The sequence below is a fragment of the Centropristis striata genome, chromosome 8 (genome assembly GCF_030273125.1).
Source record: "Centropristis striata isolate RG_2023a ecotype Rhode Island chromosome 8, C.striata_1.0, whole genome shotgun sequence".
In the NCBI taxonomy this organism is placed as follows: Eukaryota; Metazoa; Chordata; class Actinopteri; order Perciformes; family Serranidae; genus Centropristis; species Centropristis striata.
Window position 1 is genome coordinate 33879467 of NC_081524.1, and position 13725 is coordinate 33893191.

The 13725-nt window shown below is 38.1% G+C and overlaps 1 long non-coding RNA gene across 3 annotated transcripts; it reads left to right on the forward strand.

The window, feature by feature from the left end:
• The first annotated feature begins 392 nt into the window (after positions 1-392).
• LOC131976920 (uncharacterized) lies at positions 393-5852 on the forward strand. Of its 3 annotated transcripts, none has more exons than XR_009394835.1 (4): positions 393-583; positions 1719-1827; positions 2338-2432; positions 4343-5852. It is a non-coding gene; the product is annotated as an uncharacterized LOC131976920 (long non-coding RNA). The 3 variants fall into 3 exon arrangements; XR_009394836.1 differs by having other exon boundaries at positions 1759-1827; positions 4343-5851; XR_009394837.1 differs by lacking the exon at positions 393-583 and adding an exon at positions 998-1225 and having other exon boundaries at positions 1759-1827; positions 4343-5851.
• The last annotated feature ends 7873 nt before the right edge of the window (positions 5853-13725 follow it).

Below are 13725 nucleotides of genomic sequence, written 5' to 3' on the forward strand. Positions count from 1 at the left end.
AAATTGCACAAAAATATCAGATGTAGCAAAAATGATATGCAGGTTCCACGAGTGGATCAGTTATTGCTGCATTAAAAAACTTAATATCAGCTGATGTATGATGTTGTGTTATATGGAAAAAATATGTATTTTGCATGTATGAGGAAAAAGGAAAAGTCAAAGTCTTAATAGGTTAAAAATGTTAGGTTTTATATGTTTTTGTTAGTTCAAGAAAAACAATCTGTGAGCAACAAATTGCACAAAAAGACCTGATGTATCAAATATGATACAAATTAGAATTCATATATGCAATTTATTTATTTTTTAAAATTCGTCAGCAGGTTAATAAGCACTCGGTTTTTTAAAAAAAATAATTTTCTGGCAATTATTTCATGGTTCAGGCTTTATAGGGTTAAAGGCTGCAAAATGGGGAGTGAACGTACACTGATATGCCCCATTACATGCTACAGCCCCACACCTGTCTTTACATACAACCACGTGTTGGCTGTAAGTAAGCACGATAAAAATCAAAGAAATAAGAACTTATTGTTACTGTCCTGAGCATCTTTTGTAAGACTGACTTCAGGAAAAGCTGCAGTTACAGGTACTTTAGTGGGCCGTTATTTAGCAGTATGTCTAGTGTTAGCTAATGAGCTAGCCATTATTTGCTCACCAGATGCTAAGCTAAGGTTACTTTTAACTCAACGTTACACAGCCAAAATATCACTCTTAAATGTTTTTTGATTGACAAAAACTGAACGGCACTTATTTTTATGACAAAACGCTGTTTATTTTTATTTTTCAACTATTGATCCGGAAAGTATGGCATTGTAGTAAGCTAACTACCACCAAAGTAAAAAAATAAATAAATAAATAAATAAATATATATATATATATATATATATATATATATATATATATATATATATATATATATATATATATATATATAGCTAGCTTAAATGTTATTTTTTTCGGTTGTGTCACAGTAATTCTGGTTAAGAGTGAAGTGATTAATTAATATATTTTTGAAATATAACAAGTTGTTATTTCTCCTTTTGCCCTTCACAATTAGTATATAAATATTAACAAGCGGTCCAGCTGTTAGCAAAGTCTGATTCCCTAAACTGAGACATTCCCTGACTTCTACTACTACTGCTGGATTCTCTGGAGAATTTTGTAAACCTGCAATCCTTGGACTTGTTTTCCTTTTTTCACTGGAAATCCCAACACGAAGTGCACCAAAGTGTGTTCCTGTTTGTGGTATTTGGACTAGTTGAACTATTCATTTACACTAAATTAAAACATTTAAATCTCTTTCCCATAATGACTTTAAAGCAATAGGTTTAGTTAACCCGCCTATGATATCAAATGACCAAGTTGCAAAAATAGCTATAATATTGGTAGCAGCAATATTAACATTTTGAATATTAATGTTGTAATGTAAGGTGTGTCAATGTTGGGAACTCTGTGTTGAGGAAGTGAGAGAGAAACATGATGATGGCACTTACCAGCAGACTTCATTATGCTGGGCAAAGCATTAACCCTTAATCTCCTTCTAAACTCCACGTGTTCTCATTAAAGACAGCATGCTTCCTTGATTCTTACTGTTGGTCTACAGTGTTTTTTGAGTTTGTCACTTATCATATTCACTGCTCTTACAATGCATGTTTTTCTATATTCATTATACTGACAAATGATTCCCAAATGTGCAATATTAATCAATTTAAACGCCATAGGAGTCTATAGTGTGAACCCCCCCTGGTTTGGCTGTGGCAGGACCTGCAAAGATCAGTGACATGACATGTGAAGAGGCACCCGGGATCTGCATCTTAAAGACTCGCGAATGTAAGCCCGACAGTTCCATATGGCACCTCAGTAGATAATGTGTTATTACTTTCATCCTTGTGACTGTGGCACATGTACGTTTAGTTTTGTTCTTAGTCTTTCATAGAGGGAAATGCTTTTCAATTACATTATAAAGTTTTTTCATTCATTTTAAAACAAGCACAGTCCACAGCAGGTGTGTGAAGTTGTTTAGGTGTACCATCAGCCTAGATTTAAGGCAAATGTGGTTAGAGCCAATGACAGGAGGTGACTTTGTCACTGGTGATTGATTAACAACCATTCATTTATTTTTCTTGAGTTGAGTTTATTGTAGTGGTCAGGCTGTACTTTAACATACACAGAAATTACAGAAAATAGTGTCTTGTCCCTTCTGTGAAACTTTTTTCCCCTTAGAGATACCAATTCATCCAAATGTCCAGTATGAAGTAACACACAATACATGTAGCATATCGAAAGCTTTTACCAAATGTGATGTGGAGGTTACTATTTCTTGTGTCAATGTCATTACAGTGTTGTCAAAGGCCCAGTTGCTGATGCGTGACATAGAGGAGCTGCTGGACAGCTGTACACCAAAGGGTCCCTCTGTTCAGAGACAGCGCAGAATGGTATGCATAAGGCAAATCCTCAGACAAACCGCATGAAACCATGTGACTACAACCATGACCACAATATTTACTTTAACCAAGTAGTTTTATTTGTTTAATCATAACCATACTGCCTTTGGGGAGCTTTTTAAGTCATGTGGTTCCATGAGTTTTGTCTTCTTTCTTGTTTTTTTCCTTTGTTCTTTCCCCCACTGACACTGCAGCTCTTATGTAATGTGTCGAGCAGAGAGGTGTATTTGTTTAATTCATTCATTCCATTCTGTCTTTAAAACATATAATGAAGCAGATAGGACTGTTAAATTGACTCAGTGCTGAGATCAGAAGTGGTCAGGCAACATGAGTTCACTTCTGTTGCATAGCAACACAGTTAATTTGCCCTCTCAGCTGCAGCCTGAGACGTAAACTGAATTGCCATCAATGTAGTTTTCAGCTGACATACATTAGAAGCTGCTAAACTATTTTACAATTTAATTGTTGCTGTGCTCTTTAAGCCGAGCCTCTCAACTTCTTTTACATGGTTTTCCATCAAAGTGATCAAGGGACAAACAGCTTTAAGCATTAAATCCTCCTGACCTATTTCATAAAGTACCAGAGGGGCCAACAAATCCAACTTTTTTCAAAACTTTTGGTCAGAAAGGAGAGATATATTTTTGCTTTAAAGAAATACCTTCCATGTGTGGTGCTCTGATTTAGAAGCTTATATTTCAGTCAGGTGATTTACAACAGCCTCCAAAGCTGGGTCTATTGCAGTCTGTGGTCTATTGCTGCCATATTTCTTTGCATTTCTTTGGCTGTGGCCAAGATAATGACCCCAAACTCTCTCCCACCTGCTAAGGCACTGATTGGTTCAGTTATTTCTCCAACTGGAAATCAGCCAATCATGGAAGGCCTTGAATCTCTCAGCAAAATGTGAGATTATAGGTCTGGAACCAGACTAGCAAAACACTAAGTTAAGGGCTGTCCATCCCAAGAATGATCGCTATAATGATAACTATAACTATAAAGATCCACACTAATAAACCATAATGCTCTGTAAACAGCTGTGGCAAACATTCAGCCCACACTCCAGCTGTGTCGGAGCCTTACATGCTCTTCTGCATTATTTTGTTTACTAAATACCATCAATAAGCATACATAGAAGGGGGAAGTCAGAAACAGCAGATACAAAGGACTTTATTTTATTTTTCATGTATCATTAGAATGGGATGGAGACAATGTGGAGATGCTGTTGAATTAAATAAGTACACTTCATTACAATTTGTTTTTGTATAGAACGTGACACGCTGTAGATTCAGATAGATTTTGATTGGCTGTTCATGGCAGTGATCGCAACAACATCGTTTGCCACTATCGTCGTTATTATTGTGCTGTGGACTCCTCCATCCACTTAAAATAGAGCAATTTGCATTTTTTTGTTTTTTTTTTCATTGGAAACATCATTTATATGACAGACTTGATATGAAAATGTTGCAGCTTGTTGCTTTAAATATTCCTGAATCTCTCTAATCAAGAGATTTTTATTTTTTTTTAAACTTTGTTTATTAAGTTTTTTCACAATAAAATACAGACATACAGGAACACTCAGAACAGAATCCCCACCCCAGAAAGCGAAAACAAATATATAGATAGATAATCAACAACAATAATAATAATGATCCAATTTGCGTTTTTTTTTAGTTCTACAGACCAGACAGGAACCTGTTTAAGAAAGCCAAACTAAACTCCCAAAAAAATGGGAGTATTCACTTTTTTATGTGTTACTGCTGTATATGTTACGGCAGACCTTTAGCATGGTGATACTGTACAGGGCAGTTTTTGACTGATGGCTGTACAAATGACCTTGTTATTATTTCATTGTGCCCAGCCACACTGTGCACAGCATGATAGTGTGCATGTTGTTGTTGCTACAGATTCAGCAGGACTGTCAGGCCAACATAAAGGAGGATGGAGAGACCTTGGTCATAGAGGACTTCAGGTTTGACAGTGTGGTCAGCAGGGAAGACCTGAGGAGGCTGTGATAACAGGCTGGTGGAGGAGCAGGAGAGCGACACATGAGTGATGGCTACTTTAGTGGTTTCATCACACAAAGTCAACAAGGTCAAACGACTGGGAGAGGTAACAATGGCAGATAGAGAGCCAACATATGACATGATTTCAAATGGTGGGAGAACATTGACATGTAGTTCTTTACAACAGAGAGACAAAGCAGTATGACACCATGTCATATAGACGATATAAACAATTTTTACAGTAGATAAATGTTCCAACTGTTCATAAATGTTAATGTTAGACATGAGTTATTTGTTCATTGTTCTGTTTTTGATCTTGAAGAACACAGTTTGTCATATTTTTGGCAGCGTTTGAGTTTCCATTTCAGAATATGAACCTACAGTTGGCTTTGAGTGTTGTTTTTATGATAATGCTACAGTATAAAGCAGGGAATATTATAAGTTATAGATAGAATGCCATTGTTTAGGCTAATGGTGATGTCTTTGCATTATTTATTCCACTTCCGTTAGTCTTGTCCAACCCTGCGTAGCACATTTTGCAGTTTCAGCAGCGTGATCCGAATGCAACAGCAGCTCACATCCAGTTATGCCTTTATTTCATTTAACGTTGTTGCTTTTAACTACAGTGTGGGTCACGCACAGCTTGAATGTCCTGTTTACAATAATACACTGTAGGTAAGATGGGGACATAGCTTTCTCTCTGATTACACAGAGCTGTTGGGCTATTCCTGTTTGTACCCTACTGTAGATCATCTCGCTCCCTAAAAGCACCGCTAGTGCTCTAACTACAGTAAAGTTTCACAGCCCACCATGCTTTTTAGTGCAGTAGTCCTGAAGAAAAACAGCGATATAAATACACATGACAGAACTATACTTTGGTCTCGAAGAAGTCTTTGAATAACTTAAAGTCAAGATATTTAAAAGCTCATAAATCGACTACACTGCATTGGGGGGTGACTTTTTAATTTAGTCTGTTCCTCTTTAATATGCTGCTCTTCCTCACTCCTCTACAGTGTGTCCTGATAGGTCAGGTAGATTATTCATCGTGTCTTTACTCATATGCCGATTTTGGTGGGAAAACTGGTATTATAAAACGATTTGTGTGACTTCAAAATGTATTCATAAACTTGTGAAACCGCTTGCATTACATGATAGCATCGATTCACAGTATTTGATACATGTCATACTCCAAGTATTGTGATACTGTTGTTATCAGCTCTAAAGGGGAATAAAAGATGTCTGGTTAACTTTGCTTTTTCATATGTTTTAACCAAAATTGTATCTAAATAATCTTTCAAATTTAATTTCTAGTGCAGACTGTAGCAGATATGAAACAATAGCAAATGGCCATCTTATGAATGTTGACCCGAATGTGTCAAGGGGCCCCAAATGCAGTATCAGTGAGAACAATAAACGTATCAGCCCTTTATTACCTTGTAAATCCCTCTACAGTATATGTAATGGGGAAATTCTGTGCTCTTGTTGCCTGTTTTATAGTGCAGGCCGATTGTAATCACAGAGTCAGAGTACAATTTTGTTACCCTCACACATCAGCAGCATTAGTTTTAGCACCATTAGTTGGTTGACATAGAATGAAATATGAAAATCTTGTGAACAAATTTTAAAATAATGATAATAATAATGCCTGGATGGTATGGCACTTTACGCCCTTTGTTGTGTGTGTTTGGTTCTGAAATTAACAAACGAGACCTGCCAGTAGATTAACAAATGTCAGAGCATCAATGTAACCAATTAACAAACTCCCAATTAGAATGTCTGCTGAACGATTAAACCCAGAAGTTTACCAAGCATTAACATACTAAACAGACTGACATAATATATGCAAATAAGGTCATTATTATGCATGTGCTAGTTCAGTGCCCAAATTAAGTGCTTGTTTGGAGCACTCGCGATGTGTTTGCAAGCATGAGCTCTATGACAACATATTACAGAAATAATGGTCACTTGAAAAATCTAATTCGTTTCACATTTGCCTGTAAGCTATAATAGTTAGAACACAAAGACAGCTCGAATCATATTTATTAACCATTCAAAGCTACAGCAAGACATCTCCTTATGTTTATATGAATACAGAAAGGGCTTAATAATGAAGTGTTTGGACATATAATATGCAGATGCTCACTCTCACTATGCACACAAGCACATGCATCTTGTAATCAGACCAAGTGGTAGAAAAAGTGGTAGAAAGGCATTCAGCAGATGCTGAATTAGTAATGACAGAAGTTGCAGATTGACTGTGTTGATTGTCATGTTTTTGTCCTCAAGTGCTGCATGAATTATTTATGTTACAGCCCATGTAATTAGATGTTGATGGGAAAAGACTGGACCAGGAAAACAAGAGTGATCGCCGTTCTTTGGAAATGATTAATCAGCCACTCGGGTCTTTATCATTTCTGACAATTTTTCGGACTTTGACCCTCTTCACACAGACGGCCACCTCCTCAAGACAGTTATAACAGATTGACACTGCTGTATTGGGTGCTATCTTTTGCTCTGTGGTTGCAGTTGTGTTTTTTTTGTGCGATTATCTTATTCCTGTTTTTTGATATAAACATCTGCTGCCGATAAATCACCACTGATGGAACGTAGCATGTGCTATGATCAATTTTAACCAGAAGAGGGTGCTATTTCTTTGTTATTTTGCTCAGTCTTTGCACCCAGGCATTTTGCACTCAGCTGATGATAATGGATGACAATGAGACATTCAAAGGCAAATGAAACTCATTGTACAGATGTAGAGTGGCTGAAGGTTGGACTCTTACTGTGTCGTCTTTTACTACCTTGTAAAACCTTGAGTTAGAACGTTATGAAATTAGTAGGGAGAAGTGACATTCAGAACATACTCACCTTTGTCTTTTGGCAAAGTAGAACATATTCACCTATTATTAATCACTGGTGAGACATGTATGGATGGTGGGGTCACAGTATACCCTCTATGATCCCAGTCTCTGCAATATAACACCCCATCAACTACAACTGCACTGCTGCAGTTAAAGTTAGGATCAGTGATGCCAGCAGTATGGTCATATATCACACTGCTGTCTCAGAGTTGTTTCACACTGCTGAACTAAACTGCACCAACACAAATTACACCTACATATAACTCCACTTTTTCTCTCTGAGCGTTTCAAAACACTGGGGATGTCTGACAGCCGCGGATTGCCATGATGTGATGAAGTCTTATCGCCTATCAATTATGTGTCAAGCTGCACTGGGAGGAATAGTGTCATAAACTTTTGTTGGTGCAGGGTGCTTTTTTTTTTTCCAGCATTGATTTAGAAAAACACACACAATGACAAAACTAACAAACACACACTGTGTGCCTTGTGTGAAATGGTTATCTGCGGAGCACTATTTGCATGTAGAGTTCACGAAACCCCCATCAGAGCGTTCTTGCCAACCCACAGGGTGTTTTCATATTGTGCTTCAAAACTGTTCTGAAGTAAAGTGCACTTGCCTGCTTACTGATTCATTACAGACCCTGAAACTGTGCCATGTAATCAAGAACTGGCCTTCTTTAAACAGCACAGAGGTCAGCCATTACCAAGGCCCCCGTATATGTGTTGGTACAGCAGAGGGCATCCCTGTAGACTGAATGAACATAGCTGCAGCAGGGCATCCAAGGCCCTTCCTTTGTTTTTGCTGAGCCAATTAGAGAGAGATAGCATCTGCCATGAAAGGAGAACAATGGCTTGTTCATTGCGTGTTCGAGTCCATGAGACTGTGTGTGTGTGAATACGCATAAAGTTTGCGTGTGTGTGTCTGTAGGCTAGTTAGTAATTATGCGTGTGTGTGTTTCTGTAGCTACAGTATATGAGCATGTGGAGTATGTGTGTTGAATAGTAATAAGAAAGAGCAGAGTATTGTACACAGCAGAGGAGAGGACACAAGAAAATGACTGCCTACAAAGTATGACAGACAGCATATGGCTTCATCTGCTGTGGTTCAGTTAAGCCCCACATACGCACGCACACAAGCACATGCACACACACTGACACACACACACACACACACACACATAGACAGACAGACACACACAGCAAATCACCAGAGAGGCAAATATAAATTAGGAAGACTTCCTGCATTTATGCGCTGAGGCACATACAATGCTTGTAATTAAAAAGTCACCGCTGTTGAGTGACAGTCTGGCTCATGCACAGTTAGTTTGTGTCCTCGCTCCAACTTCGGCGAAACTTTTTGACAGGAAGTGTGGTGATGATTTCACAGTAGGCCATAACACTCCATCTCTCCAAAGGACCGGAAGGTCATTAACCCCTACCTGCTGCTGTCTCGAGCTGTGCCGAGTTTGATGACTCCTCTTTTCCAGCTAAGGAGTGAATGAGAGAGGTATGACGGTGTATGTGTGTGTGTCTCTGTGTGTATATCTGTGTGTGTGTGTTTAGCAGAGCTAGCTAGCACCCCTGGCTTGGCCAGCCGGCTCCACCATATGGCCACATTTATCATGTATCTCGCTATTCATTAAGACTGCCCTTGCTGGCTGCAGTAGCACTGCTGGGGGCCTCAACCTCACCTCAGAAACGCTGTGGACGACTGACTGCAGTCCACTGTAATTTGGGCTGGGAATGCTGCAAAATTATATGTGCATGAACATCATGAACTAAAGGTTATTTTTCTACGCAGAAGGCCCCATTTAGAATCAGATGAAGGCACAGATTAAATTGCAGTTTGAATTCAATTAGACATAATAATAATGATAATAATAATATAACAGCTTATTGCCCAAATGTGTAATCAGTGTTTTAAAGCTCGACAAGGAAGCAAAGATCAATTGTCTGTGGAGAGTCTCCCACCGTGTTCCATTCTCCCACACTGTGTGATATTTTTTTTGTAATTAAGCAAACATAATAACAGCTTATCAATGCTATCTGACCCATTGCTTGACTGCCCTCACTGAATGCAACAGTTTGGGAAAATTGCTGTTTCTTTTTCAGACACAACTGTTGGTGTGCAGCTGTTTGAAGAAATCAGTGACTAGCCATGTGCGTGTGTTTTTACACAGATAAAACTTATTGGGGCTCAAGCAGGAAGTGATATATGGACAAATGTCTTGTTCTCTTGTTCACGTCCATGAGCTTTTCATATTCTTTCAGTACCTTTTAATTTCTGGGATTCACCAAAGAAGATTTCTTATTTTTGCTCTTCTCTTAAGTAAGAGAAAATAATTAAAATGCCAGTACTGACACTCTGGAAAGTGACATATGCTGTAAGTTGTTTTTAACAGTATGCTGATTTCACCTCTGCTGAAGTTCTTCTATTTGGTTGCATCTCTCTAGTTCTTGTGTATGTGAGTTCTTTTTGCACACAGCACAACATCTGTCCTTGTACAGGGTTTATGGGGTGTTACCTATACTTACAAACAATTATGATCCATCAATAGACATTCATCTTCCAGCACACCTGGCTAAGAGCAGATTTGGATGGTTAAAAACATTGGTTAAAAGCTGACTTCTCTGTCATTAAAGAAAATATGAGGAAAAAATAAGAGAATGTTGCTGTATGAGGCCCAGGCAGCACATCAAATCATATTCTCACACTCCTTGGTTTTGTTTAAAATATAGTCTGCATCATCAGTATGTTTTCTACATCTATATCTACAAGGAACAGTTATGCCAGACATGAATTATCAACAGTGATAACTAAACAACATGACATGACATATGTCTATAATGTTAAAGCCTATAATTTCAAAGTTCCCTTTGTTAAGATTCTCTAGTTTAAAGTACAACTTCTCTTGTTACATACTGTATGAAGAGAAGAAATTTACATTTAAGACATGATGTATTAATGGATGGTTTCCTGCATTAACTACAAATAGTGCTCCGATTAACATATCAGTCTTGTTCCCTGAGCTAAGTGTGGCAGTGCGAAATAATTACCTGAGCGGGGGATTTTTTGATCCGCTCTCTATGCGGTGTGTCAGACTGTATTTACATGAAGCACATCTTTGACTTTGTGATCTTGGTTGTATTCACTTTGTTAGAATTTGGAATTCTATGCCTCCTCTTTAAAGTCAGAGAAGTAAAATAGCCCTGACAGTGATATCCCAAAGTCTTTACCATCAGGACCAGAGGAAGAAAAACACTCTACTCATCAAGACAGTAAATTAACTAGAATGTTCCTCGGTCAGTCTGCCTGGAGAGGAACTAGCAGCTCTGTTTGATCAGTGAAAATAATTTATCTCGGTCTCCATCGCTTTGGTTATTTGTTCCCCTATTTTTTTTACTCAACACAACCAGTTGTCAGGGTTAATAAGTCCATATGTTCACTCATGTACTATTTTTCTATATTTTTATGTCTGTAACCTTAAGAAATCTGTGGGCTCTTAAAAACACAGATTTATGCAGTTGTGTGACTCTTTGTGAATAAGTACCAGACAAAACAGGTGCGGAGCTTAAACCCAGCACTGATCTAATGTTTACTTTTTGAGAATTCATCTGCTGACATCCTACTCAGTGGCAACAATTTTAAGTTTTCTCTGCTTTCCAGTCAAAGAATTTTGTGAAAGTCGCAGATTGGATAGTCCTGGATATATGGTGGAAACGTTGTTTCTGCAAATGTCTTTCTGGTTTCACATAAAAATGGGAATTCTGGGGCATATTATTTTAAACATGAGACTTCACTCAATCGGAAAAGTTGAAGAGACATGTGAGGTGTCTGGCAGCTATATCCCATCGTGAAATCATCATTTTTTCAGATAATCACACCATGAGGCATGCAGGAATATCTGCCGCAGTTGAGTTCAGAAAGAACTGGTGTTGAAGACTTGAAGAACATTAGCCTTAGCTCAGGATCTAGATGGATGTGATCTGGAGCGGGATTTGTGATGAGCTCATTGGATGGACCCCTTGGACAGCTGGTTCTAATGGAAACAGGAGGTTGGAGGGTTGGAGGTGGGTTGCATCAATGACAGCTGAAAGCATAAAAGGGGAACAGATCATAACCACAACAAGATGATTGGCCAGTGACGTTGTGGCAAAACCTGTTTTTTCTAAGTGAGTCAGCAAATTGAGTTGGAAACAGGCACAAAAAAACGAACTAAATAGAAAGAGTGCTTGTCTTCGACGTCGTATTAGGGCCAAGTATGAAAAAAAAAAAAAAGACGGACCCAGGACGGGGGTAATATTTCGACAAAAAGTCGCAAATTTACGAGATTAAAGTGGCAAATATACAAGAAAGAATAGTCGCAGATTTATAAGATTTAAAGTGGCAAATCTGCAAGAACAAAGCTGCAGATTTACAAGATTAAAAGTGGCAAATTTGCAAGAAAAAAGTCACAGACTTATAAAAAAAAAAGTGGCCAATATACGAGAAAAAAGGAGCAGATTTATGCGAAAAATAAGTCGTAAAAATAATGTGTTTTGTCTTTGTCAAGGAAAGTAAGGGATGGCACACAGACACGTTAGTGAAAAGGTGCAACAGTATGGAATGTCTGTGGTGTGTTCAGGTTCCTTGACAAAGACAAAACACTATTTTTCTGGCTTTTTTATCCCCTCATAAATCTGCTACTTTTTTCTTGTAGATTTGTCACATTCTCTCATAAATCTGTGAGTTTTTTCTCGCAGATTTGCCACTTTAAATCTCCTAAATCTGCGACTTTTTTTCTCGTAGATTTGCCACTTTAAATCTCAGAAATCTGTGACTTTTTGCTAAAAATATTACCCTCCTCTCCCATATCCGTATTCCTTCTTTTTTCATACTTGGCCCTAATACGCCATTGTACGTGTCAGATAATAATATAGTGTACCGCATTTTTGGACTAACGATTATTTTCATATTTGATTAATCTGTTTATTTATTGTGAGAGCATAAGTTGGTGGCTTTGTATCAGCAGCACTGTTCCACTTGCTGCAGCTTGTGTTGGGACTGTGAGGCCAGCTGTTGTTTCAGTGCACTCCTGTTAAGCATCAACACATCAAACAGCAAGCATGACTTAACTGCCCAGAGAAAATCACAGACTGTTGTTGTGCCTGTCATTTTTATCTCAGGAAGAAGTTTTTGCATCTCTCTCCCACTCTGTGTAACACACTTGATTTTCTCTCATCCTGCCTGTCCGTCTTCCTCTGTCTCTACTTGACGGTTTGACAGTGTGACAGTGAGGAAGAGACGTCTTCAGTCTTGTGGGGGGATGTCAGCAGGAGTGAGATGTCTGTCTTGGCACCACTGATTACTCTGTGTGTGGGCGTGTGTCCATGCTTGTGTGAATTTGATGCTTGTGTGTGGATACTTTAGGTGTGCTTATGTGTTGAATACTAAATATGTTTTGGTGCATACTCTTTTGTTACTTTTGTGTGCTTGCACTAGTCTTTCAAGCAGGTTTGTCCTGTTTTGATACCTTTATGAGCAATGTCTCTACGACATTTGGTTACTGCTGCCATTCAAGGCCCACTGAAGAGACTGTACTGGCTGAAAGTGAGACGTTGTTTTTCTTGATTGTCCAACAGACAACAAACATACAGGTTTGGATAAGGAAAAAAATCCAGAGAAACAAATACTGTATTATATATACCTAATATAGTCTATGGAATTTACTTGTAGGAATACTGAACTAGCAGTAAAGGGAATAGAAGAACAATAATGTGACCCAAATGCCTTACTTAAGAGTATTTAAACACAGCTTGTTATTCCTAAATTCCATATAATACTTGCTGCTCTCTGTGTAGTTCCTTCCTTTAGTTTTGGACTGCATTGCAGATTTCTGAGGCTAGAAGCGTCGTAAAAGTAGGGCGGTGTATTGGCAAGAATCTGGAAATGCTAGTATGATAGTATCATGATACTGGGGTTACGTTTCAATATATTGTGATATATTAAGATAAATATAAATATACATATAAAACTGTCGGTAAAAACAACACACAAATGTAATTTAAAAAAGTAATTTTTTTTTAATGCAATCAGAATAGGGCGCCACAGGAATGAGTCCTTAAACCTGGAAGTAAGCTAGCATTTTAGCGCCCTGGGGTGTCTCCTCTCAAACTCAATTTTGAATCGGTTTTTGCTTAGATGACTGAAATAAGGTCTGTGGTTAACACAAGTTTAAGAGATGTTCATGTTTTATTGTACCACATAAAATACGTTAGTAAATTCTCCAGCTTGTGAATTTTTGAGTTTTTACGTGTCCTTAAAAAGACAGTTGCTAACAAGAGGCTAAATGAGACTACAGTGGTTGGTGGGGACATTAAATGTCATCTCACTAGTCTGCCTTACAGCATCTAGTCGTGTTTTTCAGTGCTCTTGCAAACTCT